The 10357-nt window shown below is 37.6% G+C and overlaps 2 pseudogenes; both read left to right on the top strand.

The window, feature by feature from the left end:
- Window positions 1-6250: 6250 nt before the first annotated feature.
- Window positions 6251-8702, top strand: LOC107817009 (uncharacterized; annotated as a pseudogene).
- On the top strand, window positions 8164-9936 carry LOC107817011 (putative helicase MAGATAMA 3; annotated as a pseudogene).
- The last annotated feature ends 421 nt before the right edge of the window (window positions 9937-10357 follow it).

Here is a 10357-nt window from a genome sequence, read left to right as displayed (position 1 = left end):
TATTTAATTGAATTTCGGATTTTTATCCGAAAAATTAGTAAATTCATATGGAATTAATTCCTATGATTAGTATTGAATATATCAAATTATTTGTGAATAGATTTGAAACTTTCAGAGACAAATTTAAAAGGAAAAGTTGTGGTTGAATAATTGATTGGAATTTGCAAAGCGAGGTAAGTATCGTGGTTAACCTTAACTTGAGGGAATAGAACCCTTAAATTAATTATTATGTGAATTGCATGTGAACGACGTATAGGCGAGGTGACGAGTGCCTATACGTCATCAAATTAATTGTTTGCATAATTATTTGAAAATCCTAAATTTGTTTTAATACATGAATTAATTGTTATAATAATTGTTTCTCTCCTATTCTTTGCCAAATATTAATTTTTAAATTCCTGTAATAATTGCTACATGCTTATTTGAATTATGTGCACTAATTTCTACTTGACATTTTTGCATATTAAATATTAAACTGTTTATTTTATCCTTGATTTATAAAATAAATTGTTATTGCTATTGTTTGTTCATAAATAAATTATAATTATTGTGCGCCTTGATGCTTAATAGTTTCACATTGGACGTGGTATTTATTAGAGTAATTTTTATTTACATTATGAGTTGTCTAAAGTTATATATATTGGGGGAACGGGTTGCACGTCGCAACGGAAATGAAAGTAAATATATCTATATTGGGGGATCGGATTGCACGCCACAATAGACTTATTTAAAATTCAATATTAGGGGATCAGATTGCACGCCGCAACAGACTTATTAAAAGTCTATATATATGCTTGATTGAAATAAATATATGACTGACTTGATTAAAAGGAATATATTGGGAGAGCGGGTTGCACGCTGCAACAGAATTGAATGTGAATATATTGTGAGAGTGGGTTGCACGCTGCAACAGATTTAATGGAAATAATAATGGATTATGACTGCTGAGTTGGCTTCAATTATTATAAATGAGTTACCTGATTTACTTCTATTATTTGTTGTTGTAATTAATATTGCGTACAGGTTAATGTAAGTGAATCGCCTTAGCCTCGTCACTACTTCATCGAGGTTAGGCTCGGCACTTACGGTACATGGGGTCGGTTATACTGATACTACACTCTGCACTTCTTGTGCAGATTTTGGAGTTGGTCCCAGTGGCGTGCCATAGACTTGCTCGGATTTAAGCTACTCGGAGGAGACTTGAGGTATTACTGCATGGCGTCCGCAGTTCTGAAGTCCCCGTCTATTTTTCTTTAGCTGTGTGTTTATTTACAAACAACTTTATTTTATTCAGACCTTTAATTGTATTTATTCTAGAAGCTCGCACACTTGTGACACCAATTCTGGGATGGTATTTAGACACCGTTATGTTTTTGGATTAATCATTATATTTCAGACCTTACTTCAACGTTTATTTCCTTGATATTAATAAATTTAAATTTTTTTTATAAATTGGTTAATATTATTCTAACGTTGGCTTGCCTAGCAAGTGAAATATTAGGCGCCATCACGGTTTGAAGGTGAAAATTTTGGGTCATGACAAAGATAAAGCCATCTTGTTGTTGAACTCGTTGCCATCTTCGTACGATAATCTAGCAACAACCATCCTGCACGGTAAGACTACCATTGAGTTGAAAGATGTCACATCGACTTTTTTACTCAATGAGAAGATGAGAAAGAAGCCTGAAAATCAAGGACATGCTCTTATCACAGAAGGTAGAGGCAGGAATTATCAAAGGAGTTCGAGCAACTATGGTAGATCCAGAGCTCGTGGGATGTCTAAGAATCGATCCAAATAAAGAGCTAGAAATTGCTACAATTGTGATCAACCAAGTCCCTTCAAAAGAGATTGCCTAAATCCAAGGAAGGGCAAAGGTGAAACTAGTGGCCAGAAGAATGACGACAACACAACCGCCATTGTGCAAAACAATGATAATGTTGTCCTCTGTATAAACGAGAAAGATGAATGCATGCACTTATCAGGTCCAGAGTCAGAATTGGTGGTTGATACAGCAGCATCTTACCATGCCACACCGGTAAGAGATCTTTTTTACAGATATGTAGCAGGTGATTTCGGCCTTGTGAGAATGGGTAACACAAGTTACTCAAAGATTGCAGGGATTGGTGATATTTGTATCAAGACAAATGTCGGATGCACATTAGTTCTGAAGGATGTGCGACATGTACCTGATTTGCGGATGAACTTGATATTTGGAATTGCTTTAGACCGAGATGGATACGGGAACTATTTTGCAAATCAAAAGTGGAGACTCACCAAGGGATCATTAGTGATTGCAAAGGGAGTTGCTGGTGGCACGTTGTACAGGACAAATGCAGAAATATGCCAAGGTGAATTGAACGCGACACAAAATGGGACTTCTGTAGATTTGTGGCACAAAAGAATGGGTCATATGAGCGAGAAGGGATTGCAGATTCTTGCCAAGAAATCACTCATTTCTTATGCCAAAGGTACAATGGTAAAACCCTGTAACTACTGTTTATTTGGTAAGCAACATAGAGTCTCATTTCAGACATCGTCTGAAAGAAAATTGAATATACTTGATTTGGTATATTCTGATGTTTGTGGTCCAATGGAAATTGAATCGATGGGCGGTAACAAATATTTAGTTACTTTTATTGATGATGCTTCACAAAAATTATGGGTTTATATTTTGAAAATCAAAGATCATGTGTTTCAAGTTTTCCAGAAGTTTCATGCTATGGTGGAAAGGGAGACAAGCCAAAAGCTAAAGCGTCTCCGAAGTGACAATGGAGGTGAGTACACTTCAAGGGAATTTGAAGAGTACTGTTCGAACCATGGGATCAAACATGAAAAGACAGTTTCTGGAACCCCACAACACAATGGCGTAGCCGAAAAGGATGAACAGCACCATTGTGGAGAAGGTGAGAAGCATGTTCAGAATGGCTAAACTGCCTAAGTCATTATGGGGTGAAGCAGTTCAGACAGCATGTTACCTGATCAATAAGAGCCCATTAGTTCCGTTGGCGTTTGACATCCCAGAGAGAGTTTGGTCCAACAAGGAGGTGCCCTACTCGCATGTGAAGGTGTTCGGTTGCAAAGCTTTTGCACATGTACCAAAGGAGCAGAGAACAAAGCTAGATGATAAATTTGTTCCTTGCATATTCATCGGATATGGAGATGAAGAATTCGGATACAGATTGTGGGATCCCGTAAAGAAGAAGGTCATTAGAAGCATAGATGTAGTCTTCCGAGAAAATGAAGTTGGAACTGCCGATGATATGTCAGAGAAGGCCAAGAATGGTATTATTCCTAACCTTGTTACTATTCCTTCTACTTCTAACAATCCCACAAATGCAGAAAGTACGACCGACGAGGTTGCCGAGCAGGGGGAGCAACCTGGTGAGTTTATTGAGCAGGGAGGCAACTTGATGATGATGTCGATCAAGTGGATCACCTCACTCTGGGAGAAGAACAACCTCAACCTCTGAGGAGATCAGAAAGGCCAAGGGTAGAGTCATTCAGGTACCCTTCCACGGAGTATGTCCTCATCAGTGATGAGGGGGAGCCAAAAAGTCTTAAGGAGGTGATGTCCCATCCAGAAAAGAACCAGTGGATGAAAGCCATGCAAGAGGAGATGGAATCTTTGCAGAAAAATGGCACGTACAAGCTGGTTGAACTTTCAAAGGGTAAAAGACCATTTAAATATAAGTGGGTCTTTAAACTCAAGAAAGATGGAAATGGCAAGTTGGCCAGATACAAAGCTCGATCGGTGGTAAAAGGCTTCAAGCAGAAGAAAGGTATTGATTTTGACGAAATGTTCTCACATGTTGTCAACATGACTTCTATTCGAACAATCTTAAGCTTAGCAGCTAGCCTAGATCTTGAAGTGGAGCAGTTGGACGTGAAAACTACATTTCTTCACTTAGATTTAGAAGAAGAGATCTATATGGAGCAGCCAGAAGGATTTGAAGTAGCTGAAAGGAAACACATGGTGTACAAACTGAATAAGAGTCTTTATGGATTGAAGCAGACACCAAGGCAGTGGTGCAAGAAGTTTGACTCATTCATGAAAAGTCAAACTTACACAAAGATATATTATGATCCATGTGTATACTTTAAAAGATTTTCTGAAAATAACTTTATTATATTGTTGTTGTATGTGGATGATATGTTAATTGTAAGAAAAGACAAGGGGCTAATCGCAAAGTTGAAGGGAGATTTGTCCAAGTCATTTGATATGAAGGACTTGGGCCCAACACAACAAATTCTGGGTATGAAGATAGTTCGAGAGCGAACAAGCAAAAAGTTATAGCTGTCTCAGGAGAAGTACATTGAACGTGTACTGGAACGCTTCAATATGAAGAATGCTAAGACAGTCAGCACACCTCTTGCTAGTTATCTAAAGTTGAGCAAGAAGATGTGTCCTACAAGTGTGGAGGAGAAAGGGAACATGGCTAGAGTTCCTTATTCTTTAGCAGTCGGAAGCTTGATGTATGCGATGGTATGCACCAGACCTGATATTGCTCATGCAGTTGGTGTTGTTAGCAGATTCCATGAAAATCCTGGAAAGGAACATTGGGAAGCAGTCAAGTGGATACTCAAGTACCTGAGAGGTACCACGGGCGATTGTTTGTACTTTAGAGGATCTGATCCAATCTTGAAGGGCTATACAAATGCTGGTATGGCAGGTGACATTGATAATAGAAAATTCACTACTCGATATTTATTTATATTTTCAGGGGGAGCTATATCATGGCAGTCAAGGTTGCAGAAGTGTGTCGCACTCTGTACAACTGAAGCGGAGTATATTACCACTACTGAAGCTAGCAAGGAGATGATATGGTTGAAACGGTTTCTTCAAGATATTGGCTTGCATCAGAAGGAGTATGTCGTCTATTGTGACAGTCAAAGTGCAATAGACATTAGCAAGAACTCCATGTACCATGCAAGGACCAAATACATCGACTTGAGATATCACTGGATTCGAGAAATGGTAGAGAATGAAAATCTAAAATTCTTGAAGATTTCTACAAATGAGAATCCCGCAGATATACTGACCAAGGTGGTACCAAAAGACAAGTTCGAATTGTGCAAAGAACTTGTCGGCATGAACTCTATATGAAAAACTGGAGTTACCTCCTTCAGGTGCATGGGACTGGAGGGGAAGGAGGACATCTTCCTTTTGGCTTTGAATGGTCAAGCCAACTAAAGGAATAGTAAGGAAGATTTTATGGCAAATATTTCTTTGGTTTCACAGTGAATATTTGACTCTTGCCAAACTCATGATATCATTGATGACATCAATGAAGCAATCCTAAACACTATAAATAGGTGTCTTGCTCTCATTGTAATACACACCAACAAAGAGAGAAAGAAAGAGTGAGGTTTCACAGACAAGGTATAAGAAAATAGTTTGTGAGGAAAATAGAGAGTGAGCGATATTGTAGTAAGGTGAGAATATCAAAAGAGGGTTATTTCTTTTGAGTGTTGTAGCGGTCTTTGTAGTATTTTACTCGGACCTACAAAGTGTAAAATTTCTTGCTATAGTGATATCAGTTGCTCCTCTCAGGGTCGTGGTTTTTCCCTTATTCAAAAGGGTTTTTCACGTAAAAATCTTGGTGTCGTTGTCACTCTTTTATTCTTGTTAATTACCATATCTCGGTACTACGTTATTATTCTGCTTTTATTACTGTGAATACTATTTATGTAGGGGGTTTATTCCGAACAGCATAGACACATAGTAGTTGTTGTTGTAATGGGGTTGACGAGACCCCAACTTGTTTGAGATTGGGGCATAGTAGTAGTAGTAATTGTTGTAGTTATGGTTTGTGATGAGAACGTAAAGATGGAATCCATTAAATTTAAATCATGATATGTCTCTTGTAACTTGCTTTATTTTCAGGTTACTAATACCACTTTCTAGGGAGGACTACTGGTAGTTATGTTTTAGGTGATAAGATAGTGCGCAAATTCTTTTTACATTGTCACATGCTTGTTTGTTTATAGGTTGTACAAAGCATTTTGTGTTTCTTGCAGAATTACATTGTATATAATGTATGACTACGTATTAGCCTCGCATAATGGAGAGTTTCAAATTAACATGTTGGTTAGATCAGATATTTATTTCCATCTTGAAACATTTTTGTATTTTCAAGTTATGTGTCCTAACTTCAATTCCAATGTGTTAGGTTAAAGAAATTCCAGAGACATTCTTGTCAACTGATCATTACATGAAGTCATTCATTACTCCACTTATTCAAGAAACGCATGCTGGTTTGCTCTCAAGCATGTTCACAGTTTCAAAAGCCGCTGCTCTTGAGGTTCTTGGCGTCGAGGAATCAAAAAATTTTATATTACGAGATTTTGTTGAAGAGAGCATTAGAGGGAGAGAACATTGAAGCAAAATATAAACCAGAGAATGGAGATTTGATTACACTAACAGATGTGAGGCCAAGAAGAATTGAAGATTTGAACAGGCCTAAGAGATCTTATCACATTGCCATAGTTCAAGGGATTGAAGATGAAGACTCATATTGTATACCTATCCTGTCTTTGAAGCCTATTTCATTTCAGAAACAAGACGTTGAGAAGGGTGAACGAGGGGACAAGCTTTTTGTTGTGACTCTTCCTAATTTGACGACAAATATGCGAATATGGAATGCTTTGAATTCAGACCAGGAAAATGCAAACCTGAAGATCATTAAGACTGTGCTGACAATCGATCCAAATATTGTAAGTAAACCTCTTTCCTCAGCTACGATTTCGTGCAAGCTGTGTAGGCCTATATTTACTATACTTTGTATCATTTTCAAGTAGTGTCAGTCTATTGTGTGTGTGTATGTCTGTGTATATGTGTGTCTGTGAGAGTGTGTTTGTGTTGATTCTTAAAAAATATATTATTTATACGCATAAGAAAAAGGCAGCCCGGTGCACTAATCTTCGGCTATGCGCGGGGTCTAGGGAAGGACCGAACGACAAGGGTCTATTGTATTCATCCTTACCTGCATTTCTGCAAGAGACTGTTTTCACGGCTCGAACCCGTGACCTCCTGGTCACATGACATCAACTTTACCAGTTGCGTCAAGGCTCCCCTTCCACGCATACGTAAATAAAACTATTACGAAGCAATGTCGGATGACACCTCTTACTAAGCGGTGCCTCTGCCAAAACTTAGTCTTATTCTTTTATTTTGTAGCCATTCTTAAGGCATATTATGAACTCTTCCTCGGTTAGTTTTGATTCCAATGATCATCTTTTGAGGTCTGCTATATTTTCAATCGTCCACAGGGTGAAGTAGACTGCTCTCTTTGTTCCTGCAAAGAATCTAAAACTAATGCTATATCAAATTCAAGGGCCGTGATTCAGTCCTTTGGGCTAGATGATGCTCAACAAGAGGCGGTTCTAAGCTGTATTGCAACAAGAGAATGTGATAACCGGAATATGGTTAAGCTAATTTGGGGTCCTCCAGGAACTGGAAAGTCTAAAACAGTTGCCTCCTTACTCTACGTTCTATTAAAGATGAAATGCAGAACTTTGACTTGCGCTCCTACGAACATTGCTGTGTTAGGAGTTACAAAGAGGCTGATGCAACATGTACTAGATGGTTTAGGAGACATAATTTTATTTGGTAACGGGAAAAGAATGAAGATCGATGATCATGAAGATCTGTTTGATGTATTTCATAAGAACCGTGTTGATACTCTTGTTAGCTGTTTGTCACCAAATACTGGGTGGAGAATTGGTGTGCAATCCATGATATGTTTGCTCTAGGATCCTGAAGAGCAATATCGCAAGTACTTAGAAAATGAAAAAAAAGAAAGAAAATGACAATGATGAGGATGAGGAAGAGGAAAAAAAAAGAAACATTACCAATGATCAAGTACTAGATAAGAATAGGAAGAATAAGTTGTGGAACAAATTTGTCCTTGAGCCATTGAAAAAGAACAAGAAGGCGGCATCAAAAGATAAACTAAGTTCTCAAAGGAGGAACAACTCGAGAGCAGATGACAAAGCGAACAAGGTCAAGAACGAAGGGGAGGCAAGCAACAAAAGAAGCCATTGTTTGGACATTTGAGGAGTTTGTTATCGAAAGATTCAAATGGATACAGAACCAGTTAATATTTTGTCTGACGAGCTTGTATACACATCTACCTACTTCTTTTATTCCACTAGAAGTAGCTATGGAAATGATCAGACTACTTGCAATGCTTCAGACTCGTGGAAAATTGTTTGCTACTGCAGAAACTTCTGGAGGGTTAACAGAAATTCCACACGAAATTGTTACAAGGAATAAGGCGAGACGCTTTGCTAATTTGTATGCAACCAAAACAGAATGCCTAAAAGTATTGAAATTTCTTAGTGAGAGTATCTCTCTTCCCAATTTAATCTTTGACTACCAAATTCGAAGTTTTTGTCTGAAAGGTGCATGCTTGATTTTCTGCACTGCTTCTAGCTCATCGAAATTGCACACAGACAGAACGACACCAATTGAGATGGTGGTGATTGATGAAGCTGCTCAGTTGAAAGAATGTGAATCCACTATTCCTTTACAAATCCCAGGTCTCCGCCATGCTATACTCATCGGAGATGAGAAACAATTGCCTGCAATGGTTCAGGGCAAGATTATCTGTTAGTTTTTTCACATCTTGTTTTTAAAATTACTGTGCTGTTCTTATGTCATTGACAACTAGTATCTGTTATATACAGATCTGTGAGAAGGCTGGCTTCGGCAGGAGCTTATTGTAGGACACAAGAAGCACCTTCTTAATGTTCAATATAGGATGCATCCAAAAATAAGTCTCTTCCCAAATAATGAGTTCTATGAGAAGAAAATAACGGATGGTCCTAATGTAAAAGCCGCAATATATGAGAAGAGATTTCTTAAAGGAAATGTTTTTGGCTCCTATTCATTTATAAACACAAGTAGTGGAAATGAGGAGCTTGATGACCAACATAGCACGAGAAATATGGCAGAAGTTTTCGTTGTAGCTGAAATAGTCGCTAACCTTTATAAAGGTGACACTCTAATCTTTTGGTGACTTAATTTCTAATTTTGATGATCTTTTCGAGTTTTCTCTACTGTATCTTTATTTGCATTGCAATTGATTTGGCAACCTGATATTGTTATCTATGTTACAGAATCTGTCTCTTCAAAACAAAAAGTCCGTGTTGGTTGTATATCTCCTTACAAGGCTCAAGTTTTTGCTATTCAACAAATTCTTGGCAAGAAATATAGCACAGATGTTAACAGTGACTTCTCAGTGAATGTTCGTTCTGTTGATGGTTTTCAAGGGGGTGAAGAAGATGTTATAATTATATCCACTGTTCGTTGTAATGGGAGTGGATCAGTTGGTTTCCTTTCTAATCTTCAGAGAGCAAACGTAGCACTGACCCGAGCAAGGTAGTATTAATTTGGTGGAAAACTTTTCAAAAATGTTAGGATATAATTTGATGAACTTGTTCTTGATTGTTTCCTCGTCTTTTTATGCAGATACTGCCTTTGGATATTGGGAAATAGCACAACTTTGGTTAACGGTGGTTCCATTTGGAAGAATTTAGTCATTGACGCCAAGGCTCGTGGTTGTTACTTTGATATTACTGATGATCAGAGATTGTCTCAAGCAATTTCGAACGCAACCATTGAAATTGGCAACATAGAAACATTACTCCTCTATATTCAGAACAGCTAAGTGGAAAGTATGTTTCTTTATTTTTCTTAAGCCGGATGTTTAAAGTTTCTTCAACTATTTCTTTGAGTCAATTGAATACTGCGTTGGAGCCGATGATGTATATTTAACAATTATGGGCCAGTCGGATTTTGGGCCTAACTTGGGTCCTCAATGCATTTTGCATTGGGCCTAATTGCCCACAGCCCACTTCTGGGCCTGCCCTTTCAGATGGTATATTCACATTGTGCATAGAAATGTGTATTATAATTATTTGTTCCATCCATATACAACTTTATACATGAAATTTAATTATTTGCTCCATTCATGTATTTGTTTTAGGTACAACTTTGTACTAACTAATAGGACATTGCCACTTGACAATGTAGAATGTAGCCCTAGATTCATTCATACTTGTATATAATTCAAGACATGTACTGCAAAATGAGATTCTGAAAATACAAGGAAAAAAAAAAATCAAATCATTCTTCTGATTTTTACATACTGTAGGAGTAATATTTAAGTAGCTCCTTAACCCCCTAAGTCTATAGTCTATACTAATAGCTGTTGCATAACTCATCGACAATTTGATTTGTTTCTTGAATATTAATGGCAAAAATTACATCTGTTGAATTTGGAATTTGCTAGTAAAGTAAAGACAACATTTTCACAAGTGATGGTGTTGAACTTAAATCTTTTGTTTTTGTGG

This window comes from Nicotiana tabacum, chromosome 14 (genome assembly GCF_000715075.1).
Source record: "Nicotiana tabacum cultivar K326 chromosome 14, ASM71507v2, whole genome shotgun sequence".
NCBI lineage: Eukaryota > Viridiplantae > Streptophyta > Magnoliopsida > Solanales > Solanaceae > Nicotiana > Nicotiana tabacum.
Note: the sequence above shows the minus strand (reverse complement) of the source record. Positions and strands in the feature narration are given on the sequence as shown.